The following is a 6,165-nucleotide window of genomic DNA, read 5'->3' on the forward strand; positions in this document are numbered from 1 at the left end:
TTTTTTTTTTTTTTTGAGAGAGAGAGAATGAGAGACAGAGAGCACGAGAGGGAAGAGGGTCAGAGGGAGAAGCAGACCCCCTGCTGAGCAGGGAGCCCGATGTGGGACTCGATCCCGGGGCTCCGGGATCATGACCTGAGCCGCAGGCAGTCGCTTAACCAACTGAGCCACCCAGGCACCCTAGCAAGAGGCTTTAAACCCCAGCAGTCTGGCTCCAAAGTCCAGGCACCTAATGGCTGTACATCCCTCAGTTCTTCAAGATTTTACATATTTTATATATATATAAAAATGTGACCCTTCTCCCCCCAAAACAAAATTTTTAGCAGAACATTTAATATAATTGTTTGTGGTAGATGCCATCTTTTAGAACTTTTTTGTCAGAGCCAAGGACTCGTGAGTTTAGCTGTAAGACATTAGGCCAGACCTCCATTACAGGGGAAAAGTTAGGCAGCTTTAGTCCGCAAAGGCCCCCAATGAGCTTGGCTGCCTCTTTCTCTGGCCCAGTAATTCTGGCCTGGGGTGTGGGCCTTCACTGTCCTGCGTTGCCTTACATCAGATCAGCTCTTTCCTGAATTAGCCTGGCTTCCTGATCAGCCGTCGAACTGACATCAGAAGCGTTCTCTAGTCTGAGATACACAATTCGATCTTGATATGTAAACTCTCAATTTCCACCTCTACACGTGCCAGAATCTGGAATTCTAAGTCAGCGTCACGAAGGTTCAAGTTTGTTATGAAGTGAGCCAGTGCCTCAGGGGGGCAACATAATGTATTCATGTGGGAGGGGCCCAGAGCTGAAGGGGAGACGATCATCTTTAGAATGTACATGGATTTTGGTTAATGCTTTGAAAGTTCATCTTTTTAGAGCGAGCCCTAAGCTGTACCATGGGCAGTAGGTCAATACTAGTTGCTCTTGTCTGGAGCCACCTTCTCTCAAGGATTTGCATGGCCTGCTCCCTCACCCTCTTTGGGTCTTTGCTCATTGTCACCTTGAATCTCACACCAGCACTCCTTCTTTCCTGCATTTCTCCTAGGCATTTAGGACATGTATTTTAAATATAGCATGAAGATTTTATTCCTACGTTAGTCCTCTTCTCTGCTAGGATGTAAGGCTTATGGACAGGAGCCATCTACTCTTTACAGCTCCCTCCCCAGTACCTAGAAGAGAGCATAGCAAATAGCATGTACTCAGTAACTAGATATTGAATTAGCAAATGGATGAATGTTATAGCAATACCTAATTTTGTGTTCCAGTCCATATACTCTATAAAAATTGATCGTTAGCACTTGAAAATTTTTGGTATAGAATGGCTAGGCATTTTTCACCTAGTTCTGGATATATTTAGAGTGAATTCTACCTTACAGGTCCTCTAGTAATTAAATATATGTGTGTTATAAAAATGTTATGTGATCAGTCTTGTATAGCAGAGGAGCTAGGCATATAAAAATTAGGCATCCCGTGTAAACTCATTAGATCTTTATTGCAACTTTTTCCATGATGAAAGATGTCACTGTAGACTCAACTGATTTAGTCCCCAAAGCATCACCAGAACTAAGAACTAATGGTCAAAGGCTGTCATTTTTCTATAATTATGTTGGGAGTGGAGGGCTCTGGCTAGTGGTTTTTGCTAAAAATTATGACAGTCAATGTTCTAAGTGTAACAAGAGGTGGAGGTATCTGTATATATCATGTGGCATTTTGATTTTTCATGTTGGCCATCTCCAAGCTTTATCCTTGGATATGCATGAGAGGTATTCTAGATGAAGGATATTGTTGAATTCCCTACCTGCAGTTTCATGTATCATTCTAAGTATGCCTGATGTCCTGAGTAAATGTACAGTTTAGCCGAAGTATGAAGTTCTGATGCGTCAGTATACTGGGCCACATTGCCTTTTCATGAAATTGTGCATGTTATTGATTATTAAATATGCCATCTTACTGAATACTCAAACTTGTGTGCAAAATTTTTGGAATGTGAATAAACTCATTTATATACAAAAGTATATAAAACATTTAACAGTGGTTGACTAAAGATTTGTTACTTTTAAACAATTTAACAGTCATCTCTTCTGAACATGCATGCCTTATTTATGTGTATGAAACATATGAACTAGTGTCAACCTATTTTAACTATTAGTAAAGCACTTTAAATCATAAAATATAGTTAAAATATTTTCTCGTTATCACACTGTGTAATAAATTACCCTGAATATTTCTTGAGGCACATACACTCATTTTGGAGGCTACAGGAATGAATGGATCATTGATCTGGAGGTCAGTACCTGGATTTATGTCTTCTACCGGTTTGATGGAAACTGTTGAATAAAATAATAAGGGAAAGTGTCTCATATAGGGTCTGGCAGCCATAGACATGGTCTTTTATCTATACATTTGCTTTGGTTTCCTGATGAGATGATAGCTACTTATCCATTTCTTTTGAGTAGAAAGTTGCCTATATCTCAAAACTTAACTCTTGGTCAAATAAATTTTTATGGAACAAATATATTCTCAGCAAATGCCTATGAAATTTTGCTCTTCCCCAATGTGAGATGAGTAAGGGTTGCCTCAGATAGTTTTTTATCAGTTATACTTTCGGTGTGCATTAGGAAAGTATAAATTGCGCATCAAAGGCATTTCGTGGGTATTATTCAGCATGAAACTAAATAAACATTTAAGTAGGAAAAAATAGTCCATTAAGAGCTGTATGACTTGAAGTGAGTCGCTTTATTTAAGCCTATATACTCATCTACAATGCTGATCATATTTGCAAACCTGTGACAGTAGGTCCTTTGGGAGGAAGAACCCACGATGGAGTTAAAAATTCAAGCAATTGATTGGAGGTAATGCCTATGAGAGACAAAGAGAAGAAGGGCAAATAAGATTAGGAAGAGTTTCAGACTGTGTTCTAGTTATGAAAAAGTCTCAGCCAACTTATCAGGGAGCTCCTGCACCAAGATTGCCCACAGAGGAGTCCCACACTAGCTTGGAAGGATGAACCCTATACCAACACCATGCTTAGTCACTGGCCTTGGATTGTCTGGAAAGAATATGATCTTGGCTTCAAAGCTGAAGGAAGATCCTGAGGCCCCTGCAACTGGAGGCTGTCCAATAGCTGCCCTCCCTGTGGATGATAACCTGTTGGAGATCTGAATGGCACACTTGGTGACTGGCCCTTTGGGCCAAATAAATCCACTTCTCCGTACATGTCCTGGGAGCCACTTCTCCAAGGCTCCAGTGGGCCTCTTGACCTAATGGAAGTATTATAACAAGGAAGTTAGACAAACCACTAGCTCCATCACTGCAGTTAATCTTGGGGTCACCTCTGGTAGCAGCTACCACAGACTTCTCCAGGTCTTGGTCACTGATTTGGTGTTGTGACCCAAACCCTCATCCCTGAGGCATCTAAATTCTTAGCAGCAATACCTTTACAGGTAGGGGTCACTGCCCTTGTCCATTCACAATCACTGCTGGACAAGGAAATACCAAAAAGGTACCCAAGTGTATCACCTGAGTTCCATACACATTCCTCCCTGTCTTCATTGTGTAATAACAGCCCTATTCCTTCCTGGCCAGGACCAGTAACGCCTGCCAAAATGGTGAATCCTTTGTGCCTGCTGGTTTCCAAAATCCAAAATGCCTCAACAGAAGCCACAGCTTATAGTTCAATGAGACCTTTGCTCTATTCCCTGGTAAGAATGAACTTCCCTTGAAGATTCGGACAGTAACCATACAGAACCCAAAGTTGCAAAGACAGGCTATATCAAGCCCACAGTGAGTCCTAGGGAGTTACAATAGGCTACTCCTATTTCCGCCTCCTTTTTCCCCAACGCCATGAGTTCTTTTGAGGACACAGTGCCCTGTAGAAGTTTCAAATTCAATGCATATCTGGCATCTAAGAAGATGACTCCCCACCCTCACAGAATATTGGCTCTATGCTGGTGCTTCAGCTGTGTTTTCAACAGGCCATTTCAGGCCAGCTGCTTCTGCATGGTGCATTATAGGATATGATCAATGACCACAGTCATAGAACTATCTCCCTGATTTGATGCTATGTTGACTGGGATTCCATGCTTATGGAACAAGCACTCCATAATGTTACTGTGCATGAGTTTATAAACTTTCTCACCTCAAGACACTTTTCCTTCCACAAAATGTGCATGAGATAAAACCCAAAAAAACCATAGGGGTAAATCCCTATGACCTTGGATTCAACAGCGGCTTTGCAGATATGACAGCAAAAGCACAGCAAAAAAAGAATAAATAGATAAATTTAACATCAAAATTCAAAATTCTTATGCAACAAAAGATAGTATCCAGAAAGTGAAAAGACAACTTACTGAAAGGAAAAAATTGCAAATCATATAATTGGTAAGGGTCTGGTATCTAGAATATATAAGTAACTCCTATAACTCAACACCAAAAAGACAACCCAGTTGAAAAATGGGCAAAGGACTTGAATGGACATTTCTCTAAAAAAGATACACAAATAGCCAACAAACACATGAAAAGATGCTAAATATCTTTAGCCACCAGGGAATGCAAATCAAAACCACAATGAGGTATCACTTCATACTCACTAGGGTGGCCGTAACATTTTTTAAAAGAAAAACAACTAAATTAGAACCCTCATACATTGCTGATAAGAATGTAAAATGGGGGGGGGGAACGTCTGGGTCACCCAGTCAGTTGAGCATCCGACTCTTTGTTTTGGCCTGGGTCGTGATCTCAGGGTTCTAAGATGGAACCCAGCATTTTGGGCTCCATGCTCAGCAGAGAGTCTGCTTCTTTGCCTCTGCCCCTCTCCCTGCTCATGCACTCTCTCCCTCTCTCTCTAAAACAAATATTTTGTAAAAAGAATGTAAATGGTACAGTCACCGTGGAAGACACTTCAGCAGTTCCTCAAAATATTTTAGCAGAGATACAAAGAATTATCACATGACCTACAAGCAATTCCACTCCTAGATATATACCCAAAAGAGCTGAAAACAGATATTCAAATACTTGTGCATGAATGGCCATTGTAGCACTATTCACTATAGTGAAAAGGTGGAAACAACCCAAATGACCATCAGTGGATGAATGGAAAAACAAATGTGGTCTATCCATAAAATGAAATATTAATAAGCCATAAAAAGGAATGAAGTACTGATACATGCTAAATTTGTATGACACTAGAAAATGTGCTAAGTGAAAGAAGACAGACACAAAAGGTCACATATGACGCCATTTATATGAAATACACAGAATAAATCTAGGGGCAGAAAACGCATTCATGGCTGTCAAAGGCTAGAGGGAGGGGGCATTGGGGAGATTCTCCTCCCTTCCCACTGTGAGGACACAGCAAGAAGGTGGGCTTTCTGCAAGCCAGGGAGAGAGTCCTCACCAGAACCATAAAAAACTAAATCTCTGTTATTTAAGCCACCCGGTCTGGTATTTTTGTAATGGCAGTCTGAGATGACTAAGACTGGATGCTATGCCAGAATTTGGGTCTACAACAGAGCTCTTTCCTACTTTGGGCCTCACTCAAAGAAGTTTTCTTTTTATGTCAACCAGAATATGGGCCAGAACAATATTCCTACACAAGGAATGTATCACCTTCAGAAAACCCAGCGAAACCTACAAACCATGGCATTTCCATCTTTGTGGTTAAGAAAGCAAGATACAGGATTTTGGCTTCTTCAGAAGGGGATGCCCCAGCATGCTGCTGACAACTCCAGGCTTACAAGTTTTACAAGAAAAGGTAGTTCCCTGAATCTTTGCAGGGTTTTTCTCATGCCCTCTGGAGTGTAGATCTTACCAAGGTCTTCAGCCAGCTCTTGTGCTCATCCTGATGTCGTTAATGTCATGGATCAGTATCATGTGCTGTGGTTACGTCAAGATTGTCCAGATCTCTGCAGGTCATAGCAGAAGAGCTATCCTAGTTCTGGGACAAATCTGTAATGTGTATTACTGTCTGATCCACATGAAAGCCAACTGTTTCTGATCCTCTCTTTTGATTAAGATGGAGCAAAGTCCTGGGATACCTGGGTGGTGCAGTCGATTAAGCGTCCAACTCTTGGTTTTGGCTGAAGTCATGATCTTGGGGTCCTGAGATGAGCCCTGCATCAGGCTCCACGCTCAGCACAGAGTCCACTTGAGATTCTCTCTCCCTCTCCCTCTGCCCCTTC

Source organism: Zalophus californianus, chromosome 4, assembly GCF_009762305.2.
Source record: "Zalophus californianus isolate mZalCal1 chromosome 4, mZalCal1.pri.v2, whole genome shotgun sequence".
Taxonomy (NCBI): Eukaryota; Metazoa; Chordata; class Mammalia; order Carnivora; family Otariidae; genus Zalophus; species Zalophus californianus.